Source organism: Macaca nemestrina, chromosome 4 (assembly GCF_043159975.1).
Source record: "Macaca nemestrina isolate mMacNem1 chromosome 4, mMacNem.hap1, whole genome shotgun sequence".
NCBI classification, from domain to species: domain Eukaryota; kingdom Metazoa; phylum Chordata; class Mammalia; order Primates; family Cercopithecidae; genus Macaca; species Macaca nemestrina.
In genome coordinates this window covers 31,979,683-32,006,258 of record NC_092128.1, presented here as the reverse complement: position 1 = coordinate 32,006,258, position 26,576 = coordinate 31,979,683, and the positions used below count along the sequence as shown (strand labels likewise).

Genomic DNA, 26,576 nt, shown 5'->3' with positions numbered 1-26,576 from the left:
TCTCATGGCCCTTCCCCAAGAAAAATTAAGTTCCATAATACACAGTGTTTTCATCAGTGAGGTTCAGTGGCTGCTTTGAACTTTAATAAAAGTCAATAGCATGACATTATACCAGTAATTTTAAAATGATTTTAAGCTATGGAATCTGAAAAAAAATATACAGCAGCTGAATGTATAAAATTATAGATAAATAAGAACTTCTCTAATTGAAACAGAGTTAAAGTGCCTAAAACTACCATAACCAGTGATTACAGAATCTGAGTAAGGAAAAAAAACTGTAGCCAATAAACTGATCACAATGCCTTGCTTAGTTGCACATATAAAAATGCAAATACAATGTCCTAAGCTCTTACACTCTCCTGATAAGGTTGGGGATGAGGCTAGAATGTCTACTCTCATTGCTATTACTGAACATTATACTGCAAGTCCCAGTTCAATAAAGCAAAAAGAAAAAATGATGTACGAGGAAGCCAGACAGGAAAGGAAGAAATAAAACTGTCTTTATTCAGAAAGAGTGTATTGTGCATGTAGAAAATCTTAAAAATCTACAAAAAGAAAGTCACTAAATCTAATAAGTTAATTGAGCAAGATCGCAGGATACAAGATCAATAGACAACAATCATTTGTATTTGTATATATTCATAGGCAATTGGAAATAAAACAAAATATATTCACAATAGCATCAAAAATCATGTAAAACTAAGGATTAAATCTAACAACATGTGCGCACAGGCAACTCATTAAAAAATCACAAATTATTACCAAGAAAAATTAAATAAGGACATTTCTATGGAATGAATTTTGTCCCCTTCTCTACTTTAGTTTATATGTTGAAGCCCTAACACTCAATGTGACAGTATTATCAATGGGTACTTTGATAGGTAATTGGGTTTACATGAGGCCATGAGGATGGGTCCTCATAATTTAATTAGTGTCCTGATAAAAAGAAACACCAGAAAGCATGCCATCTCTCTCTCTTCATGTGTGTGTGTACACAAAGAAGAGGTCATGTGAACACACAGTGAGATGGTGGCCACCTGCAACCCAAGAGAAGGGACTTCAAAACAAAACTTACCTTCCCAGCACCTTTATCTTGGACTTCCCAACATCCATAACTATGAGAAAATAAATTTCTATTATTTGAGCTACCCAGTCTATGATATTTTGTTATGGCATCCCAAACTGACTAAGACAGAGATATACAGTGCTAATGGATCAGAAGACTTGAGGTTAAAATTTAAGATACGAATTCACTCCAAATTTTTCTATAAACTCAGTATAATCAGGAATAAAATCCCACCAGGCCTATATGACCCAGGAATTCTACTTGTAGGCATATACACAATATAATATAAAACAGGGACTCATACAGATATTTCTATCATTGCTGGGTAATTCACAATAGCCAAAAGTTAAAAACAACCCAAGAGTCAATCAACAGATGAATGGATAAACAAAATGTGGTATATACGTACAATAGAATATTACTCAGCCATGAAAAGGAATGGAGTTCTGACATATGCTACAACATAGATTAATCTTGAAAACATTATGCTGAGGGTGGAGCAAGATGACCAAGTAGAAGTCTCCACAAATTGTCTCACCTAAAAGGAACACCAAATTTTAACAACTGACTGCACACAATGAAAGCACCTTCATAAAAAACAAAAACCAGGTAAGCAATCACAGTACCTGGTTTTAACTTTACATTGCTGAAAGAGGAACTGAATGGGTAGGAAAGATAGGCTTAAATCACTGAGGGCACCCCTCTCACATTCCCCAGAAATGGTTAGACGGCATAGAAAGAGAATCTGTACACTCAAGGGAGGGAGAGCACAGTGACTGGGGAACTTTTCATTGAACTGAGTGCTGCCCTGTCACAGTGGAAAGCAAAAGCATGATGAACTCAGCCACTGCCCACACATGAAGGGAGCACTTGGACCAGACCTAACCAGAGAAGAAGTTCCCTTCTCAATGGTCTGAACCTGAGTTTCTCTGCAAGCCTTGCTACTGCAGGCTAAACTGCTCTGGGATCCTAGGTGAACTTGAAAGGCAGTCTAGGACACAAGGACTGCAATTCTTAGGGAAGTCCTGATGCTCTGCTGGACTTAGAGCCAGTGGATTGGGGTGGCACATGACCTAGTAAGACACCAGATGGGCCAGCTAGGGGAGTGCTTGTGCAACTCCTCCCACAACTGCAGGCAGCAAAGCTTGCAGCAATAAATGGACTCCTTCCTTCTACTTGAGGAGAGGTGACAGAAGAGCAAAGAAGACTTTGTCTTGCACCTTGGATGCCAGCTAAACCAACACAGGGTAGGTCAGTGGGCAGAGTAGTGAGGCCTGCATCCTAGGCCCTACCTCCCAGATGACATTTCTAGGCACACTCTTGGCCAGAAGGGAAACTTCTTCCTTGAAGGGAATGAACCAGTACTGGCAGAATTCATCACCTTCTGACTAAAGAGCCCCCAAACCCTGAATCACCAACAGCAATACCGAGGTGGTATACCATGGGCCTTACTCTGAAACATGCTGGCTTCAGGTACCAGCTCAGCCCCAGTAGAGCAGAGCACGAAGTGGGCTCTTGGGGATCCCTGAATCCAGGAATAGGCTCTTGGATGGCACTTATAGACTTGCCCTAGACCAAAGGGGAGCCCACTTCCCTGAAGAGTGAGCCCCAGCCCTGGTAGCATTCACCACAAGCTAACTGAAGAGCCCCTGGGCCTTAAGTGAACCTTAGCGGTGGCCTGGAAAAACTCCCTGTGGGCTGGTGGTGGTGGTGGAAACAGGGAAAGGCTCCTCTGCCAGTGGAAAGGGGAAAGAAGAATGGAAAGAGCTTTGTCTTGTGGTCTGAGTACCAGCTTAGCCACCATGCAACAGAACAGCAAGTAGATTTCTAAATTTTTTTAATTCTAATCCGTGGCTCCCAGATAGCATCTCTAGACCTGCCTGGGTTCTAGGGAAACTTACTGCCCTGAAGGAAATGATAAAACCTGGCTGGCTTCCCCACCTACTGACTGCAGATCCCTAGAACCTTGAGAGAACATCGGTGGTAGTCAGGTAGCAAATATAGAGGATCTTGTGTGAGACTCAGTACTGTGCTGGCTTCAGGTCTGACCTGGGATAGTCCCAGTGGTGGTGGCCACAGGGGTGCTTGCATCATGCCATCCCCAGCTCCAGATGGTTCAGCACAGAAAGAAAGACTTCATTTGTTTAGAAGAAAGTAGGAGAAGATAACGAGAATTTCTTCTTGTAATCCAGGGAATTCTTTCAGACCTTATCTAAGACCACTTAGGTGGTATCTCTATGAATCTGTATTACTGGGCTTGGAACCCAAGTCTCTTTTGAACATCTAGAAAGACTTCCCAAGAAGAATGAGCATAGAGCACAGACAAGCTCAGACTGAGAAGACTACAATAAACACCTAACTTTTTAATGCCCATATACAGACAAACATCCAGAAGCATCAAGACCATCTAGGAAAACATGACCTCACCATGCAAACTAAATAAGGGACCAGGGACCAATCCTGGAGAAACAGAGATATGTGGCTTTTCAGGCAGAGAATTCAAAATAGCTCTTTTGAGGAAACTCAAAGATATTCAAGAAAACACAAAGAAGAATTCAGAATTCTATCAGATAAATGTAACAAAGAAATTGAAATAATTAAAAATAATCAAGCAGAAATTCTAGAGTTGAAAATGCAACGGATGTATTGAAGAATGCATTAGAGTCTCCTAATAACACAACTGATCAACAAGAATAAAGAATTAATGAGCTTGAAGACAGGTTACTTGATAATATACTGTCAGAGGAGACAAAATAAAAAAGAATAAAAAATAATAAAGTAAGCCTACAGAATCTAGACAATAGCTTCAAAAGGGCAAATCTAAGAGTTCTTGGCCTTTAAGAGGAAGTAGAGAAAGAGATGAGGGTAGCAAGTTTATTCAATGGGATTATATCAAAGAACTTCCAAACTTAGAGAAATATATAAATATTCAAGTACAAGAAGGTTATAGAACACCAAGCAGATTTTACCCAAAGGAGACTACCTAAAGGCACTTAATAATCAAATTCAAAGATAAAGAATCTTAAAAGCAGCAAGAGAAAAAAATAATAACACACAATAGAACTTTAATACATCTGTAAGCAGACTTTTCAGTAGAAACTTTACTGTCCAGAAGAGAGTGGCATGACATACTTAAAGTACAAAAGTATAAAAACGTTTTACCCTAGAATAGTATATTCTGTGAAAATATCCTTCAAGCATGAAGGAGAAATAAAGACTTTCCTAGACAAACAAAAGCTGAAGGATTTCATCAGTACCAGACCTGTGCTAAAAGAAAGGCTAATGGGAGTTCTTCAATCTGAAAGAGAAGGACAATAAGCAATAAGAAATCAGATAGTAGAAAGCAGACAGAAAAACACAGAATACTACAACACTGTAATCGTGGTGTGTAAACTACGTTTATCTTAAGTCAAAAGACTAAATGATGAATCAATCAAAAATAACTACAACTTTTCAAGACACAGACAGTACAACAAGACAAAGAAAAACAACAGAAAGTTAAAAGGCAGAGGGTCAAAGTGTATTAGTCCATTTTCACGCTGCTGATAAAGACATACCTGAGGCTGGGCAATTTACAAAAGAAAGAGGTCTAATGGACTTACAGTTCCACATGGCTGGGGAGGCCTCACAAATATGGCGGAAGGTGAAAGGCAAGTCTCACATGACAGCAGACAAGAGAAGAGAGCTTGTGCAGGGAAACTCCCACTTTTAAAACCATCAGATATCATGAGACCTATTCACTATACAAGAACAGCACAGGAAAGACTTACCCCCATGATTCAATTATTTCCCACCAAGTTCCTCCAATGACGCATAGGAATTGTGGGAATTACAATTCAAAATGAGATTTGAGTGGGGACACAGACAAACCATATCACAAAGTTAAAGTGCAGAATTTTTATTAGATGTTTCTTTTTGCACGTTTGTTTATGCAATCAGAATTAAGTTGTCATTAGTTTTATATAATGGGTTACAAGACAGTATTTGCAAGCCTCATAGTAACCTCAGATTAAAAAAATGCACAAAAAGTAAAAAGCAAGAAATTAAATAATAACACTAGAGAAAATCACTTTGACAAGGAAGACAGAAAGGAGATAAAGAGGAAAAAGAAGACCACACAACAATCAGAAAACAAATAATAAAATGGCAGGAGTAAGTCCTTACTTGTCAATAATAACATAAAATGTAAATGAACTAAACTCTGTAATCAAAAACATAGAATGGCTGAATGAATTTGAAAAAAAAAAAAAAGACCCAATGATCTGTTTCTTCAATACAAAGATACACATAGACTAAAAATAAAGAAATGGAATAAGATATTTCATGTCAATGCAAACCAAAAAAGAATAGGAGTAGCTATACTTGTATCACACAAAATAAATTTAAAGACAAAAACTCTAAGAAGAGACATTAAATTACAGTATTATATAATGGCAAATGGGTCAATTCAGCAAGAGGATATAACAATTATAAATAGATATGTACCCAACACTTGAACACCCAGATATATAAAGTAAATATTATTAGAGCTAAGGAGAGAGACAGACCTCAGTACAATAGTAGCTGGAGATTTCAACACCCTACTTTCAACATTGGACAGATTTTCCAGGCAGAAAATCAACAAAGAAACATCAGACTTAATCTGGACTATAGAACAAATGCATCTAATAGATATTTACAGAATGTTTCATCCAATAGCTACAGAATACAAATTCTTCAACTCAACTCAGCATCATTTTCACAGAAAGACCATATGTCAGGCTAAAAAATAAGTCTTAAAACATTCAAAAACAATTGAAATTGAAATAATATAAAACATCTTCTCTGACCACATGAAATTAAACTACCCTCAGCAACAAGAGGAATTTTGTACACTAAAAAAAAACACATGAAAACTGAATCATATATTCCAGAATGACCAGTGGGTCAATAAAGAAGGAAAACTGAAAAATTTCTTGAAATAAATGATAATAGAAACACAACATACCACAACTCACAAGATATAGCAACAGTAGTACTAAGAGGAAAATATATAGTTTTAAGTGCCTATATCGAAAAAAGAAAAACTTAAAATAAACAGCCTAATGATTCATCTTTAAAAATTAGAAAAACTAAAGCAAACCAAACCCAAAATTATTAGAAGAAAAAAAATAAACACCAAAGCAGAAATAAATGAAATTGATATGAAGAAAACAACATAAAACATAAATAAAACCAAAAGTTTGATTTTCTTAAGAGAAGCAAAATTGGCAAACCTTTAGCCAGACTAAGAAAAAAAAAAAAGAGGCAATCCAAATGAATCAAATCAGAGAGAGAAAAGGAGACATTACAACTGATACAACAGAAATTTAGAAGATCATTAGTGACTACTATGAGTGACTATATGCTAATAAATTGGAACATGTGGAGGAAATGGATAAATTCCTAGACACAACCTACCCAGATTGAACCATGAAGAAACCCAAAAATGGAACAGATCAATAACAAAGTAACAAGATCGAAGCTGTAATAAAAAGCCTGCCAGTAAAGAAAAGCCTGGGAACCAATGATTTCAGTGCTGTATTCCACCAGACATGTAAAGAACTAGTACCAATCTTACTCAAACTATTACAAAAATGGAGTAATAAATACTTCCAAATTCATTCTATAAAGCCAGTATTATCCTGATACCAAAACCAGACAAAGACACATCAGAAAAGAAAACTATAGACCAATATCCCTGATGAATATTGACACAAAAATCCTCACAAAATACTGGCAAGCTGAATTCAACAATGCATTAAAAAGATCATTCATCATGACCAAGTGGGGTTTATCCCAGTTTCAACATATGCCAATCAATCAATGTGATATATTATATCAACAGAATGAAGGATAAAAACTATATGATAATGTCAATTGACACTGAAAACCCTTTTGATAAAATTTAACGTTTTCTTATGATAAAAACCCTCAAGAACTGTATACAGAAAGAACATAAATCAACAGAATAAAATCCATATATAACAGACCCACAGTTAAGTGTTATACAGAATGGGGAAAAACTGAAAGCCTTTCCTCTAAGCTCTAGAACACAACAAAGAACCCCAATGTCACCACTGGTATTCAACGTAGTGCTGAAGTCCTAGCTAGAGCAAACAGACAAGAGAAAGAAATACATGGCATCCAAATTGGAAAGGAAAAAATCAAATTATCCTTATTTGCAGATGATATTATATTATATTTGGTAAAGCCTAAACACTCCACCATAAAACTGTTAGAACTGATAAACAAATTCAGTAAAGATACAGCATAAAAAAATCAATATAAAAAGTTAGTAGCATTTGTGTATGCCAACACGAAACAATCTGAAAAAGAAATCAAAAGTTATTCCATTTAATATAATTACAAATAAAATGAAATACAAAGGAATTAACTTAATGAAAGAAGTGAAAAAAACTCTACAATGAAAATTATAAAACACTAATGAAAGACATTGAAGATACAAAAAAAAAAAAAAAAAGACATTCCATGTTAAAGGATTGAAGGAATCAATATTGTTAAAATGTCCATATTACCCAAAGCAATCTACAGATTCAATGTAATCCTTGTCAAAATACCAATGACATTATTTACAGAAATAGAAAAAGTAATCCTACAATTTATATAGAACTACAAAAGACCCCAACTAGCCAAAGATGCCCTGAGCAAAAAAAAAACAAACTGGAGAAACCACATTACCTGACTTTCAATTATACTACAGGGCAATAACAAACAAAACAGCAGGGTACTGGCATAAAAACAGATACCTAGACCAATGGAACAGAATAGATAAGCCAGAAACAAATTCTCATTTTCAACAAAGCTGCCAAGAACATACATTGGAGAAAAATCATCTCTTCAATAAATGATGCTAGGAAAACGACATCCATATGCATAAGAATGAAGCTAGATCCCTATCTCTTGCCATATGCAAAAATCAAATCAAAATGGATTAAAAACTTAAATCTAAGAACTCAAACCATGAAATTACTACAATAAAACATTGGGGAAAATATTCAGGACATTGGACTAGGCAAAGATTTTTTGAATAATACTACACAAGCACGGGCAACCAAAGCAAAAACGGGCAAATGAGATCACATCAGTTTAAAAGCTTCTGCATAGTAAAGGAAACAATCGACAAAGTGAAAAAACAACCCACAGAATAGGAGAAAATATTTGTAAACTACCCATCTGATGAGAAACTAATAACCAAAATATAGCAGTAGCTATAAAAACTCTATAGGAAAAACTATAGTAATCTGATTTTGAAATGGGCAAAATATCTGAACAGACATTTCTCAAAAGAAGACAAATAGCAGACAGGCATATGAGAAGGTGTTCAATGTCACTGATCATCTGACAAATGTAAATCAAAATTGCAATGATATATCATCTCACCCCAGTTAAAATGGCTTATATCCAAAAGACAAGCAGTGACAAATGCTGGAGAGAATGTCGAGAAAATGTAGCCCTGGTACACTGTTGGTGAGAATCTGAATTAGTATAAGCACTATGGAGAACAGTGTGGAAGTTCCCCAAAAACTAAAAATAGAGCTACTATACGATCAAGAAATCCCACCCCTGGGTATATACCCAAAAGAAAAGAAATCAGTATATCAAAGGGATAGCTTCACTCCCATGTTTTTTGTAGCACTGTTCACAGTAGCCAATATCTGGAAATAATCTAAGTGTCCATCGACAGATGAATGGATAAAGAAAATGTACATATACACAATGGAGTACTGAAGCCATAAGAAAGAATAAGATCCTGTCATTTGCAGCAACATGGATGAGACTGGAGGTCATTATGTTAAGTGAAATAAGCCTGGCACAGAAATATAAACTTTGAATGTTCTCACTTATTTGTAGGAACTAAAAATTAAAGCAGTTGAACTCATGGAGATAGCAGAAGGATGGTTACCAGAAACTGGGAACAGTAGTAGGCATGTGGTGGGGCAGGGAGTGGGAATTGTTAATGGGTGAAAAAAATAATTAGAAACAATGAATAAGACCTAGTATTTGATAGCATAAAAGGGCGATGATAGTCAATAACTTAATTGTACATTTTTAAATAACTAAAAGAATATAATTGGATTGTTTCTAACACAAAGGATAAATCTTAAGGGATGGATATCCCCATTTACCATGATGTGATTATTATATATTGCATGCTGCTATCAAAGGATTTCATGCGCCCCATAAATATATACACTATGTACCCACAAAAATTAAAAATAAAAAACATTTTAAAAACTATTACACTCAGTGACATAAGCCAGATGCAAAAAGAAAATATTGCATGATTCCACTTATATCGTGCATGAATACCTAGAATTGGAAAATTTCCCTAGAATAGGCTCATTCACAGAAATAAAGTAGATTATAGATTACCAGGGGCTGGAGAGAATGAGGAGTTATTGCTTAATATTATACAGAGTTTCTATATGGGGTGATGGAAAATTCTGGAAATATTGGTGACATGACAATGCAAATGTAATTAATGCCATTGAATTGAATACTGAAAAATGGTTAAAATGGCAAATTTTATATTATATATTTTTTACTATAATAAAACACCCTTATTTACAAAACAAAATCCTAGGAGGCTTTTTTAAATGAAATCTACAAATTGATTGTGAAATACATATTAAAATGTAAAGGATCCACAGTAGCCAAAATCATTTTGAAAAGAATTAAGTTGGCTGATTTCCCATTATCTGATCTTAAGACTCATTGAAACGCTACAATAATCAAGACAGCATAGTATTGGTGTAACGGTAGATATATAGATCAATAGATGACAGAATGGCAGAAATAGACACATATATGATCAATTAGTTTCTGACAAAGTGCCAAGATAATTTAATAGGAAGAAAAATGTTTTCAACAAATTGTATGGAACATCGAGAATATGCACATGAATACATGAACTCTGACCTTTCCTCAGATCATATACAAAATTAACTTATCAATTACAGACCTAAATGTAAAAAAATCTCCTAAAAGGAGAAAACTTTGCCAAAAAAAAACCCAAAAGTGATCAATTATATCAATTCATTAATATAAAAATATAGACTATAATTATATGTGTGTGTGTGTAGACATACAGGTGTCCATAACTTAATAACCTGAATCTTAGCAACAAGAAGACAAAAACTCATTTAAAAAACTGTCAAGAGATTTGAAGAGACACTTCCCAAAAATACAATGGCCACTAAATACATCAAAAAATGCAAATTTAAACCACATTTAGCTACCATTACAAAGTCATTAGAATGGCTAAAAATAAAAGGCTAGAATGAGTGGAATTCTCATACAATGCTAGTTGCAAAGTAAAATATTGCCACTACTTTGTAAATCTGTTTAGCAGATTCTTACAATGTTAAACATATGTCTGCCATATGACCCAACAATTCCAAGAGTAATAATCATATGCCTACCCTGCAACAATAACCACATCAGATTTATTCACAGTAGCTGTAAAACTGGAAAATAACCCAACTATCCACCAATATGTCAATGGATAGCCCAATTGAGATACATCCATTCAATGGAATACTACTAGGCAATGATAAGAGAATAGAGTATTGTTATTATCATTACATGCAATTACATGAATGAATTTCAAAAACATTTTTTCTGAGCAAAAGAAAATAGGCACACTGTATCACTGCATTTATATGAAACTGTAAAATAAGCAAAACTAATCTGTAATGACAGAGCACACATCATTGTTTGCCTGGGGTTGTGGCTGGTAGGAGAGAGGTGTGACTACAAAGTGGCAGAAGGAACATTTTTGGATAATAAAAAGGGTCTATATCTTTACGGTGGTGGTGGTTACATAAGTGTATACATTTGTTAAAACTCATCAAACTATACTTAGAATGGATGCATGTTGTTAAATGTAAATCGTGCCTCAGTAAAGAAGATTTTAAGAATAGAAATAAGGATCTATACCCATTACCGACTCTATATTATATATTTGCTGAGGCTGTGACAGAATGCATCATCAATGCAATATGGCTAAGCTTAGCCACAAGTAAGCTGGAATGTGGGTATAAATTAAGTTTAAGGATAAGCAGAATACCAGGTAACTGCCAGTACCAGAAAAAAATCTGTTCCTCATACCCAGCTGGGAAGTATACACAGTCTTTTCTGCTACAATGTACATATCCCAGATTAAACAGTTTGAGAGGTGGGAGAACACTATGTGGCATCTTCCTCCTAAAAGATGACAATTGCTCTTGGCAGTGGGTATTTGAGACAGAATTGAGGAAACCTCTGTCATGGCTAGCTCTCAAGAAGTATATTCATTAGTAAACCACTTTATCTGGGAGTGATAATAAGATTTTGTGCATTTTTGTTACTGCCATTGCCTCCTTGACCAGGACAGTCCACTAGTACTCACTCCTCCACCTCCAAGGTAGTCCCTTAAGAATTTGTTCAGAAACCCTAGGTTTCAGCCAGGAATGATTTTAAAACACTGAAAGCATAACCAAGTGATGGTGTATATATTCTTCTTTGCACAGATATAAATTTATTGTGCAGTTTTTCTATGTTGTTTAATAAAGTTCATTGTCTCTGGTGATCTTACAGGAAACTTCTAATACTACTACTACTATTACTACTACTAACATTAATCCTAATACTATGGTTCTCAAACACTGCATGTTCTTAAGTCAAATCCCCAGAGGTCTGGGGAATGGGGGTCTAAGATCTGCATTTTAACCTCTCTCTGGTGATCCTAGCACAGACAGCCTTCAAACAATTTGAGAAACACTGCACTAATGGGTTCACTGTTCCTTTGCTCTACCAGCGACACTTAACTTTTTAGTCCTCCAGTTAAGTGGGAGTGAGTTGACTGACAGGCAAGATAATAACCAAAAACATAATCAAAATCAAATGTATCATAATGCACTTTCTACAGGTTGTCCCTCATGAAGATATAGCATGATTATTTCTGCATGGAACATTTTACAACTGATAGTTGACCTTTACTTCTGTCAAATGAATTTGAAATACAAGCGGCATTGATTCTATAAACAGCAACATCTTAGGAAAACAACCCGTAAAGAATCTCCACACTTAGCTCCTAGAGAATGGTGACAAGGACTGCTTAAAAGAACATGAAATAGTTTGCTGCTATAGATTAAATTTATTCTGAGAAAAAGTGTGAACTTTTACAGGTGGCATCCAGATGGAGAATTAGTCCTTTCTCACCCACATGAAGAAAGTCTATAAAACCTCTTCCACACCAGAAGAAGAAAGGGAGGACATTTTGTGCCAATAAATTTTTGCAATTTGTGCACTAGAAGAATACTGCAACTCTCTGGAGCACTCCGTATTATGTGTAGCTGTGTAGTGTCAAATAGAACAGATACTAAACTACAGAAATTGAGTTAATGAAGAGGTAATATGTCAAAGTCTAAACTTGAACAATGGTAGACAGACTGATTGATTTCTACAATTATATCTGCTTTTAGGTTTGAAAATGACCAATCCAACTTGAGCCAACATGGGTCAGCATGGGATACAGAAGATTAGTAAATAAATGGGAACCAAGACCATAACAGAGAGATAAGCCGACTACAACCAGCTAGAGATACTGTCTCAGAATCTTGTGGTTAAGGGTTTTACCAACACCTTGACAATTAACTCCAAAACAACATGTAGGTATAACTGTATACAATCTGTTTATGAATTTTTCTGTATGTAAGTATATATATATATAAGTATATAAGTATACCTATAAGTATATAAGTATATATATGTATGTATATGTATACATTAATTAATTGTTTAGTTCAATTTTACCAGTTCATTTTGCTGAGTAGAACCCTTCATTCTCAGTAAATCTTTTTAAGGCCTTTATAAACACATACATTATTAATAAAAAGTACTCAAACTAGGCGAATCCAATCAATAGTTGCAATTATGATCAGATAAGAGCACTTATTTAAATAGTGGCTCTTGGCTTTTAAAAATATTTTTATGAAAATTCACCATGAATACTTTATTTTAATAAAATGAGTTGTATGGATATGAATTCAATTACTATAGCTCTAGAACCAGGTGATGAAACAACAAAATGAATCAGAAAGATTGCAGAGGTAATAAAACAAAGTGAGTGGCAAAAGAATATCATTAATAAAATAGTAAGATCAAAGAAATGAATAGACAAGGTTGAAAACTGAATTACTCACCAGAGGAAACATTTGAGAAAATCACAGTAATGCAGATAAAAGACACAGAAACTAAAACAATTATTTTAAAGTAATATATAGAGAAAATAGAAAAGATAGGTAACACAATAAATGTGACAGAAAATGTATTAAAAGACACGATGCGACAAAGCCTCACTGATATTAAGGTAAAAAATAAACCTGTATATTGAAAGGACATGTGAAATTCCTGGAAAAATTTATAAATGATCATCTGTAAGAAAGTGCTTTAGTGACATTGTTTTTCCCCAAGTTTAATGATGAAGAAAAATAACTTGGCTATCAGTTCTTGCTATCTATCCTTTAACACAGAGACATTTCCAGAATCATAGCCTTCAAAATTATAATGATTATGTCTAATAGGTGAAATTTGAGTTATTACATGTTTCTTTGGACTTTCCTCTATTGCTTGTATATTTATAATGAATACATGTTACTTTTACAAAAGCAATACAGTCATTAATATTTAAAAAATCAAGAAGGAAAGAAAGGGATGAAGAAGAAAAGAAGGAAAACTATTACTGATTTGCGAAGAGACTATTTTATCACTTTCCTAGTTACCTAATCATTACAAAAGAGAAAGAAAAGGAAGAGAAAGAAGAAGATAAAGAGGAAAAAACCATCATTTTGTGCTGATCACAGATTATATATGTGAAGTCTTGGGAATTTCTACTTGTGCCTAATATATTACAATTTTACTGCCAGGGACTTTTTTTTTTCTGACTGGTATTTGTCTCTAATTGAAGTATCTGAAAAAGAACTCCATATTTGTAGAGGCCCAACTGTGCTACTGATTAAAAGGAGTTTATATTCCATAAATATTTACATTCTGCTCCACAAGAGCTGAGAAACAACTTGATGTGCCTGTTGTTTCCACTTAAACAAACAAAAAAATAAATTGTGAATCATTTTTCTACATCTTGTATCTTTTCTACCAAGTCTCTGGTAGAATGTCAATTCCCTAAAGACACAGAGGGCTTTTGCTTTGTTCCAGACAAATATGTGTCTTTTTAGGGTGGAAGTACTGAAAAATGAAAAATAAAATGCTAAGCTAATTGATGGTTATGATATGTTGTTGCAATCCCCCTAAAGCCAGGCTGTGAACTATTTCAACCAGACATGTTCTCCACAAAGTTGTAGATCTGAGTGACTCTGCCAAGCATGATTTTATTTGTAATAAGTCTTTTTCAGTTATCTACTATTCTCTCAGTCACTCCCTTGCATTTGATTTAAGGTTTAGCAACTAGTTCACTGTATACCTCTCCACCACTACTCCATGCACTAGCTTTAGTAACTCCAATATTCCTTATCCTCTTTTTCTCCTGTGTTCACCTAGCAAACTCAAACTCTGTTAAAACCCAACTTTCTATCTGCTCCCTACCTGCACCTCAGCAGCTGGAAGTAGTCAAAGAAAAACATTCATTCGAATTAACTGATTTTATGTAAACTTTTAAGAAAGAATTTTAAGAAATGCCTTTATTTTCTTAAATTTATGACCACAAATCTTAGAAAGACCTCCCAACCACCCAGCATCTTTCTATGTTTCCATAATAAATGCATTTTCCCACTCTCTCAAAAATTTCTTTTACGTATTTTCCTCTGGCCTCAAACCCTCCCTCAATACTGCCTCCTTCCACTGTCCTTCACTCTCAGATGATGACCTTAACTTCTGTTTAATTGAAAAACTAAAAGCAATCAGAAGAAAATCTCCTGATTTCCCATCACCAAATCTTCTAACTTACTCGTAACTGACCCATTCACTTTATTTTTCCTCCTAATATGAGGGATGAAATCTCTTTGGTCCATCTAAACCAACTCTTCACAGTGTGCTGAATTCCAGCACCAACATTTAAGAACTTTGCAACTGGAATTTTCCCCTTCTTTGCTGCCTCCTCTTCAGTTTTCCTCTCTCAATTGGATCATTTCCATTTGCATGTTTACCTTGAAAAGCAAACAAACAAAACAAACTTCCTTAATTCTATTTGCCCCTTCAGCTTCCGTCCATTTCTCTGCTTCGTCTTTGGCGAAGAGTATCTACTCCACCTGCTTTTTCTTTAATCTACTCCAATCAGATGTCTGTCTCCACTACTCCCATGGAACTGTTCAAATCAAGGTCATTAACAACCTCTATCTTGCCATATTTGTGTCTCAATTATTCAGTCTCTCCAGAGTATTAACTTAATGGAGAATAGCATTGTTGTCAAACACTAGCTTTGCTTGACTTCCAGTGAAGAGTGCTTTACTGGTTTTCCTCTTCATTCTCTGACAGTTTTTTTTCCCCTCAGTTTCCATGGCTGGATCCTCCTCTTAGTATTCTCCAGAGTTCAGTCCTTGAGCATCTTCTCTTCTTTTTACTTAGTTCTCACCAGATAATCTCAAGTTCCATTGTATTATATGACACATATGCATCCCTTATTTGATCTGTTTTCCTGAAGAGCCCTCACTAATATAATAACCTTTCCTCTTTGCCTCCTATGGAGCTCTGGAATCAACTCAGTGTGGAAGATGTCTCACCAATGTCAATCCTTTCCTTCTTTCTTAGTAATATTCCTTCATTTTACGTAGCCAGCCTCAGTCTGTCAACTGAAGTCGAGCAGACACTGGGATCCTTGGTGGAAGGTGGAACCCATCTTTCCCTAAGATTCTGTGTTGGAGAGAAACAATTCCAATTCCTCACTCTAGCAAAGGCAAAGAGCTGCAAACTCTTTATCCCTCTCACTCAGGGCCACCATTTTTCCCAGATAATCTCAGAACTATTTATATATAAAATTAATACAAGTTGCTGGTTGGCATGGTGGATATAGTACTTGTTTTCACTTATGTTAATCAGTTGCCATTTTTGTTGAATTACCCCTCACTTATTTAAAACTAGAGAACACATTTATCACTCATGACTGTAGGAGAGATTTCATCTTAATATGGGGGGTAAAAATATAAGGGTTTCTGGTCTGTTTTATGCTATACTTCTTTAAAAATTTTAATTCTTCCATAAGAAAACATGTTACCCCTTAGGGAAAAATCCCTGATTCTTCCCATCACTCTGCTTTACTTTATATTAATAACTTCTTTCATTAATTTCTACTATTAACTTTTGACTTCTAGCAATGTTTTATCGTTAGTGGATTGTTTCAGACCATCATAGGGTAATGTGGTAAGGATTAACATCTTAATAAAAGAGAATAACTTTTTTTGCATTATTTAGAAGTTCAAGGCCAAGATATTTTTCATATAATCATAGTTAGGGAAAGCTTTTACATCTGGCTTTTATAAAGATGCCAAGTGAAACTCTATCTTAAAATATGTTATGAAGTATCTCCTTAACTTAAACCAATACACATAGCTGTTGCTTAAGAACTCCAACAGAATTATAGGACTCAGAAGTCAAAGATGCCCCATTCTAGAAGTCATTGTAACAGAACTCCTGTTAAAGCTCCTAACTTCCAGCAGCTATTGCAGATTTAACAATGTTCATCGCATTGCCAAGCTTCTATATTGCCATAAAACGCTGTATTTATACCTAAAAAAGTCACTTTACAAAATCCTCTTAAAATTATCAAAGGCACCCAGATCCTGAAAATCACCCACACTACTTGTCAGGATTAATTGTTTCTTTGGCTTTGATATGAAAGTGTAAAAACAATGAAACAAAGAAAGACAGGCAAGCAGAGGAAAGTCAGACTAAGAGGTACAGTCTCTACCAGTTGTCTTCATTTTTATCTTTCTGGCAGAGGCTTTAAAGATGTATTTGATTATATGATAGAAAGAGTAAAGGGTTCTTTCTAGAATTTCTCATGTAGACCCAAATATCCAGCCAGGGTTGAACACAATCTTTTCAACATTAACATGATAGGTAGAATTTTAACCATAACCCTCATGTTGCACCACTTAGCATCTGACAGATTCAAATAATGAGCTTCCTTTTAGAAAATCTGAGAAACATTTGGATATAAGAATATGAAAGAAGAAGAAAACAGGCCAAACTTCAACCATCTATATTTTAAAGTAAATTCATGCTTATAAATACACACTATTAAAATTCTCCCTCATGCCTCAGGACCGCGTACTAAATTGTTTGCAATGCATTTGTGAAAAGTATGTACTGTTCTCTAAATTATTTCTAACTATTTATGTTTTTATGTTGAAATTTAATCTCTAAGTGTTTGTTCAGACAAACTATTAAAAGTAAAACATTTACCTAAGCCTTGTTTTTGTCTTGTAATGGCATTTCTGCTTGATTTAATTTAAATCTGTTATTTTTAAGTCAATTAGTAGTACAAAAACAATATTCAAAAATTCCATAGCCATTTTAAAAGCAGCCTCTGTTACCAGGATTATAAAGCATCAATCATTGGTCATGACAGTATATTTCATATATTTGAAGGCTGCTCTCTATATAGTGAAAGTAAAAAATAAATACCTGTTGCTCATCGAAGATGTCAACTGCTTTGACTTTTCTGCTTTCAAATATATTTTTACCTGAATCAGCATAATAAATCATTTATAAAATTATCATTAAGAAGCATTACATAACACATGCCACCATCTTATCTAACATTTCTAAATCATACCCTTCATTTGCATTCTTTCTTCTTTTAGTTTGCCAGGCTGTGTTGAGTCACATAACTTTTCCTCAAGTGACAAGGGAAACCAATGATCCAGTTTTGTTTTTTTTTTTCCATCTCTGCACAAAATCAGTTTGACTTGTATCAATGTGACACCACTGGGGGCTTGACTAAATTAACTATTACTTTACTTGTTAAGAAATCAATTCTTTCAGCTAAGAGTCAAACAGATTGTGTTTCAACTATGACCTAGAATGATCTTCATCAACGTTGGGAGAACCAGTCCAAAGCAATAGCTAAAGTATTTTTAAAATGGCAGAAAAACTCATTAGCTATGTTTATATTAATTTAGAATTTTGATCATTTATACCTATGCTCTCCTGAGTTTGTTCTATAAGACGCTAAAGTGTTAATGAAACACTTTACTCACATGTGTATTGTAACTATGTGGGCACTGCTTAGAATGACATTCTTTATGAAGCATTAATGATACAAAAAGTATAAACCTGACTCAGTAAGTGGTACCTCATAGAAAACCTAAACATCGTGTAACCCACTGAGCAGGAAATAAATGCACCGCCGGAAAATGGAAGCTTCACTCTAACCTATGTTCTTAATTTTGAGTATGTTTTCAAGAAAAGTAAAAATGAACAGAAAATGTTTACTTTATCACAAAAATTACAGAGTGCTAAAATGTCACAAATTACAGCCCTACTGATTTGGAATTGTGAAAAATCTAGATTTTTTTTTTTATTTGTTGAAGTTTGTATTTGATCCAGTACAGAAAGAAGTCATTCTCCTTTAAATTCTTTTCAACCTTTATAGCATGGTCAGAAATAAGGCTTAGTTTAGTGTCTATATGTCTTTTTTTTTTTTTCTTTTTGCCATGGAGTCTCACTCTGCCACCCAGGGTGGAGTACAGTGGTATGATCTTGGCTCACTGCAACCTCTGCCTCCTGGGTTCAAGGGATCCCCCTGCCTCAGCCTCCCAAGTAGCTGGGACTACAGGCATGCACCACCACACCCAACTAATTTTTGTATTTTTAGTAGTGACAGGGTTTCACCATGTTGGGCAGGCTGGTCTCGAACTCCTGACCTGAAATGATCTGAGTGCCTCAGCCTCCCAAAGTGGTGGGATTACAGGCATGAGTCACCACACCTGGCCTATATGTCTTTTATATTAATACTTCTCTAATATTTGCCAAACTCTCTTTAAGAAAATTTATCTCAGGCTCAATCTCCCTCAAGGCAACAGAACTGGCCAAAATTTAATAATGTCATTTTTATCACAATATATTTATTTTTATAGTTGCCTTCTGTTTGCAACAGAGAATACTGGTTTTCTGTTCATGGTACTCATATAAGTTTTCTCTTAAATGAATTTAGATTGCAAAGTGAATCAATTTAAAGAGAATATTGGGAAATAACTGTACAGGTGGTAAGCAAGTATGTCAAAAAATCATGAAAGTGGTAAAAATGGCTGGATGTCAGGAAGTAACTATATATAAAACCAAAACAAAAAAAAATTATATACAAAACTGTAAAGAGAAAACCATCTATTTGAACAAATTAATTTCAATCCTTTTCCCAGTATTTGCATAATATCATGTAAATGATGTATTTATTAAAGTGGGACCATTATAATCTTTATCCAACAACATTGTGATAGTTTCTCACTCAGTACAATATAAACTCAAAAACTGTAAAATTCAGCTCTTTAGTGAAAAAATTCTGCAATTCAGAAACTTCATTGAACAAATGCTTATCAGTCACTCAGTATACCCAACATAGTAAGCCAGATTTGAGGAGGAATAAAAACATTTAGGTATCCACTCATTAATTCAAAAGCTGTTTTTTGAGTAGATATGATATTCAAAGCCACTTGTTGTAGAGGATTTAATGAAAGGAAGAGAAAGAGAAGCACAAGGATGAAGAGAAGGAGTAGGAAAGTAATTATGAAATAGGGGTGCTGAGCGCAAAAAGATTACCATCTGGTTTATTATTACGTATTACTGTCCTTGAGTTTTATTTACTGTACTATATCATTTTCTCACAAATTATCTCTTTTTTAAAAATCCATGTATTACTCAGTCTGTGGTAATATTTAGGAGACACTTCTTTTGACCATCAGATTCTATGAAACTCAATAACAAGTTCATGGAATACAAAATAGCACAACCTTAAAACTCATAGCAATACTTATGAAATTGGACAGCCTTGGCCTTTCACATATTCTTTGTGAAAAGGGAGATGCTGCCCCAGAAAAAGGAGTCAACATTCAGTAAAATAAAGTCACTGTGCTAACTTGAACATATGCATTTAATATGAGAATCCACATGCAAAGCATAACTTGAGGTTTAACTACATAAATTAAAATTGTTCTAAGCTGTTATCCTTCACAAATATAGTGCTTCCAATTTTTACTAAATTTATACATCTCACTTAGGATGTGGAGTTGTGATCATGATATATAATGTTTATTAAACTACTTGCTTATATAGCCTTCTCTTCTTCCTCTTTACTCTGTGCCTGAAGCCTAATGAAGACTTCTACAGAAAAAGACAAAACCTATTGTGTTCTAAGGAATAGTTGTAGTTTTTTAAAGTATGAAAATAGATTGTGATGTTCAACACTTAAAGCAAATTTTCATTTCTGATTTACTGAAGACAGATTTCCAACAAAAGCTTTATACCATATGTACTCACATATCACTATTTTTAAAAATCAAAATCTTACAGAAAGATTACAAGACTTCCTTCATACCCCAAACTTTGTGAGATAGTACTTTCTTACCTTCTCAGCCTAGAATGCCTTCCTTCTGCATTTTAAGTGGATGATGCAACGGGCATGAATGCTACAGCGGCCCACTAATCCAACCTCTCATTTGGATTAACTTTGTACCTTCCATACCAAAAAGCTTATAGAAGAGTTACTTGAGCTGGCAAATACTAATATCAGCCACCTGTGAATCGACCTTAATCATTTCATAACTTAATTGTCACCAACAGTATTGAAGGAAAAATAACACTTGGTGTCAAAGAGACTGAACCAGAAAACTGGCTCTAAGGAAATGTGAGTGTAGCGATCCTAGCTGTGAGGCGCTCTGCGCTTAACTGTCAACTCACCTGGATTCTGGGCTAATTCTGTTTCCTCTGCAGAAAATGAAAAAAAAAAAGATCCAAACACCTGAAACTCCTCTCAAATCCACCTGAAGCCAATCCATCTGTGTTCCAATAACCCAGGCCTAGGTTTCCTTCTGGCAAGACCGATTTCTACTCGCTACCATAGTTCTACTATATACATCCTTTACTGTCTTTTCTTCTCATTCTGTATACCCCGTGTGCCCAACACTGTGCTAGCAATAAGAAACAAAGAAGAGCAAGTCTCTCAGAACAGGGGTGCTCACTAATTCCTAGGATTTCAGTATCTTGTCTCATGTGACAGCTTTATCTAATTTTCCTTCCCATAAAAGTATAAATATTGTAATTTTTTTGCAATGTGAAAAAAATTTAAATACTCCATAATTGCAGGCATTTGGGCCTTCTACTCTACTTAAATAGCATTTTTACTGCCTTGGATGCCATAATGAAACTGTTTGCTTATTTTTCTTGCAATGTTTTTCCTTCAGTTCACATCACAGCTTCTATGATGGTCTTGGGTTGCTGGCTTCTTTAATGGCTCATCATACAGAATCACTGGAGTTTCCTGCTAATTGGAAATAAATACTTCAAAATTATTTTACCATGAAGCTATTTTAAATATTCTGTAAGATTTGTCACTTCCCTTTTATTCCTTTTACACCTTATTTAAGGAGAAAATAATATCATTGCTTCAGGAAAAAGAAAAAAGAGAAAATTTCCGTTGTTTCTATCACAAATCCAAAATATTCTCAAGGGTTTAGAAGGTGTGTTAGCATCTTATTGCTTAGTCCCACTGCAGCCTTCTTACAGCCAGAAGTGGAAACACTATTCACATATGGAGGGTGGCAGAGAGGGGATGAGAAACAGCTTGGGGCCATCGAGGCCATTGCTAAGACAGTGAACCAACTCTGGACCTTTTATTTCTAGACTTGCTGTTAAGTAAATGATAACGATCCTTGTGGTTGAAACCACTTTTAATCAGGAATGCTTTTACCTGATACCCAAAGTTACCCTGATATCCCTTGATCAGTTAACTAGTTCAATCAAGGATGGGTGGAAGGACTCACAGGCTGGAGCAGAGAGGCAGCCAATTTCAAGTGATGCCCATTCTGGGCTTCCCAATCCAGTTTTCTCTGTGCTGTTTTCTGTAGTTTGGTTTTCTACAGTGAACATAAACTGTCATCCTTTGCTCAGAGATTCATGACAGCAGAGGCATGGAGACCAACAGAGTGACCTCACCTCCACCTTCTCCCCTATGTAAACACTTGACCCATGGCCACTAGCTGATCCACAAAGGAAAAAGAAAGGCAGGTGCCTGTGGACCGCATTTGCTATGGAAATGCTATAAACAGGAGTGTCCTGGCTAACTGGCTCTCTGGTGGGGATGGGGGCAGTGGGCAGGGATGAAGAGTTACCCTGATGCGTAGCCTTTCCCAAGTTTTGTAGTATAAGTAACCTTACCATAGATGTCAAACTGCTAACAGATTAATAACCTGCTGACAATATTCCTGAACATTTACCTATTGACTCTGGAAAGCCAGGTATTAATTTAATGAGTTCTTTTTCGGGGGCTGTTTTTGTTTTTGAGAGAATCCTGTGAACTAAGAGGGAACTCTATTGAAGGAATGTCAAGCATAAAACCTATAATCAAATCCTCTCTTCATGGAGCTTATAGTCCAGCTGCAAGTTCAGCAACATGCAAGACAGAAGAATCACTTCCTTATAAGGTAAGACACTTACAAATGCAAATTAACATAAAGCAAAATGACAGATAAGCACCTAAGACAAAGTGCATCAGCCCATCTCATAAGGTGGCTGAAAGGCCCAAATGAGATTGTAGATGAGAAGACTCTTGGTGAGTTATGGGCCACAGCAGAAATGTAAAGGATCATTCCTCTTGGTGTGCAGTGAGGCTAATCAGACAAGGCACCATCTGGATTCCCAGAACATGGTAATTGATAATGACAAGGTCAAAGATGGAAAGGCAGAATGCCTGGGGATACTGAGAAGACAGAGAAGCAAACAGGGGCTGCTGACCTCAAAGAAGTGGAGTAAATTGTGTTCACCGATCCAAATTATTTTCCAGTACACCACGGCTGCCTTTTTCATCCCATTTATTATATAACCATGACCAAGACCTTAACTTATCTAGGACTCAAAAGCTCCATCTGTGAAAGTGTCTTCAAGGGACTGCTTTTAGGATATTCAGGATGAAGACCTAAATGATCTTCAGAATAGCCTTCCACAAATTCAGTGTCTCATTAGGGCTTAGTAGGTTAGCAGCATGGCCTTTGGGACCGAATTCAGACTCTGCCACTTGCTAGCTGTGTGCCTTGTGTAACTTAAATTCTCAGTGCCTCAGTTTCCTCATCTGTAAATGGAGATGGTAATATTTAACTCATAATACGGTTGTACACATTAAACAAACATAAATATAAATTACCTAGGACAATGCCTAGCACATAGTAAGAACTCTATAGCTGATAGATATTATTAGTATTGATTTTAAGAGTATAATATTCAAAATTTGGCTTAAAATTCTTAAATGGTAAATAAATTATAGGCAATTAAATTAGTTTTGCCACATGTCTTTAAATGGAATGGTTCTAAATTGGCTAGGATGCTTTCTTTCTGCCACTTAGAGTGTCAACTTCAACTTAAGTGTGGCCTTCCTGTGAAGGAAAGTCAGTTGACCAGTAGCAAGAACTGCTTCATCCTTCATGTACATCCAACATGGGAGGGGAGAAAGAAGAGCAAAGGAGAGAAGGAGAAAGAGGGAAGGAGGGAGGGAGGGAGAGGGAGAAGGAGAGAGAGAGAGAGAACACGAACCAAAGAAGAAAGAGGAAGAGTCATTCTAGTCTTCCAATATATGTGTCCTCTTATTACATTACATAGGCCAAATCACTGTGTCCAGAGATTTCTGATATGCCGACAGGATGGAGCTGGAATGTCTGTTTGGGAAAATAGAGGTTCAAGTGGGAAGAGAAAAAGGTAAGGGGATGGATACTAGGCTGTTAACCTACAAATGGCCACTGTAGTTTTAAAGCCATTTTCTGTATTCAACTGTTGACCTTAAACCATAAGGTACAGGCCATTCAACAACAGGCATGATTTGTACTTTCACTGTTTGCAATTCTGACCACTACCCTATTACATCTAAAACATTAATCTGGCTGCTTACCCTTGGATTTTCCATCTCCATAAAATGATTAAGAGAACGTTCCTTATATACAGAATACCTGAGCTTTACTAGCTCCAGGACTGGTTGTTACTGTATGTTTTTGATAGAACTGATTTTCCTATTTCATTAGAGTGACATATCAACACACAGAAGGTTGATGTATGAAAAAGAAATAAGCCCAACCAGCTGAAAGAGGAAAAACTTAATTTATTGCTGAATAGTGACAATCAATTTGAATGATTTTAGTTGAACTGACATTAAATTATAACCTCTTGCTTTAAGACATTTGAGAAAATGAGGTCCAAAGAAAAAGATTGGGCATATTTTTTTAAATTCCTTAAATATCTTTTATTCACTGTTTTTGCCATACAAACAAGCTTGCATATTTGACTTAACACTGCCCTAGTTCTCAAACCTCAAGTTTATCTTCATGACAGTAGCTTTCTATTATGATAGATGAAAACCCAAATAACATTTATTCTATCCTATTGGAAAACACATGAAAATGTCCAGAGGAGAAGCATCTCTAAAAATAATAAATGAAATACATCCACCAATAAAGGAGAATAGAATCGTGGTCTCTGACCTCCTTTTTGAGGCACTATTCCTCCCACGGGAGTTAGACTGTAGCAGAAATCTAAGCATGGCCCTAATTCCTACATTCCAATCCTAGATACACTAAAAGGACCAGAACTAGGTGCAGTAAACTTAAGAGGAAACAAAGTCTTTATGCATTCCAAAAACAACAATTTTCCCTGTGTGTAATCCCCATAATCAAATTAATGCCTGAATGACAAAGCAAGAAAAATGATATAAAATCGGGGAAATTAAGAACAATGTAATCATGTTACTGCCTCTGTGCCCTATATATCTAAATATGTATCTATCCAAAAAACCTCTCCCACAGAACATGGTGACAGAGATAAATTTCAATTTGACAAATGCACCAAACTAAAAAATGAACTGTATCATAAACTATTGCTCTTTCTCAATCCAAACAGAAAAAACTTCCTAAAGAAACCTGCATTCTTTATAATAAATAACTAGGGTAATGTATGATATGTTCTTTCAATTTCTGAAATACTACATAAGTCACGAATCTAAAGGCATGCAAAAGTTATACATTCACAAGATGCTTTCAGAAGATTCATATTAAATGTGGCTTTGCTCATAGTTTTTTTACAACTGGTAGTTCTGACTATAAATACTGAAAGTTTATTAAAATTTTTCACTTTTCAAACAATCATCTTAGTATCATAGAGACACTGCCTTATTCATTTATTCATTCAATATATTCAGATAATTCACTATTTTCTATAAAAGAAAAGTGCACATCTTGATTAATGAGATCATCTATGAAGCAATTGTGCTAACTTTCCTAAATTTCATACCTATTAATTTCAAAAAAATTCCACTAATTTCTGCATAAGATTGATTGAGTGGGAACATGTAATCTGTCTTTACAAACCCTTTATTACTGCAACTATAATCTGTAGATTTTAATACTGTTTTCTGATCTTTTCATCAATACTGCAAAAGTTGTCCATATCTACCATCATAAAATTCACTACCTATTTTAAGTAGCTAAGTCCTCTTAAATTTTACTATAAAGTAATCCAAAATTATCTAAATTGATTATTCCATGAGTCATGAGCACCAAAACACGGTATGTAAATGAGTGTACTGGGGTGGTGAATTGTCAAAGCCTGTGTCCAGTGCTTGATGGGGAACATTGGTCAGCTGACTCCTGTCACCCTTGATCTTGCCATCCTACATGTACCAGCACCTACAACCCTACACGTTGTACTCCTAGGTTATGGCAATAAGAATGCAAAATAGCTAGAGCTATTTGCAAATAGCTCTAGCTATTGGCTGCAGAAATAGCCCTTAGTGATATCAATAAATGATGTCACAAATGACAGCAAGTTCTCAAGCTTAAGTAGCTAGAAGAAGGTGTCATCATTTTCAAAGAAGAAGGTGTCATCTTTCTCAGAGGCTAGAAAATTGAGATGGGAAGCTGATGCATGTCATTTGGAACTTGTTGAGTGTGGGGTGATGGAGAGGCATTCCAGTTAAAGAGCAGTAGGCAGTCAGATGTGTGATAACTGAAACCTGAGTAGGAAAACTGGGATGGAAATGTAAAGATAATACTCATCTGAGAGAGGGGAAGATTAATCCAGAGAGAGAAAAGCAGGGACAGAGAAAAAGAAATGTAAATGAATGGATTAATATTAATGAAAATACTTAAATTATGCTTAAAGTGAGAACAGAGTAAGAGGATGAAAAGAAATGCATTTTTTTAAAAAAAGAAAAAACAAGAAAGAAAAGCCAACAAAATATATTCATTATTAATTTATTCAAATATTTATTGAGAATCCACTT

The 26,576-nt window shown here is 35.2% G+C and overlaps 1 protein-coding gene across 10 annotated transcripts in view; it reads right to left on the bottom strand.

Moving 5' to 3' along the window:
• Nucleotides 1–26,576, bottom strand: part of LOC105474850 (glutamate metabotropic receptor 8) — an 808,970-nt gene that overhangs the window by 552,583 nt on the left and 229,811 nt on the right. The gene's annotated exons all lie outside the window — the stretch shown is intronic.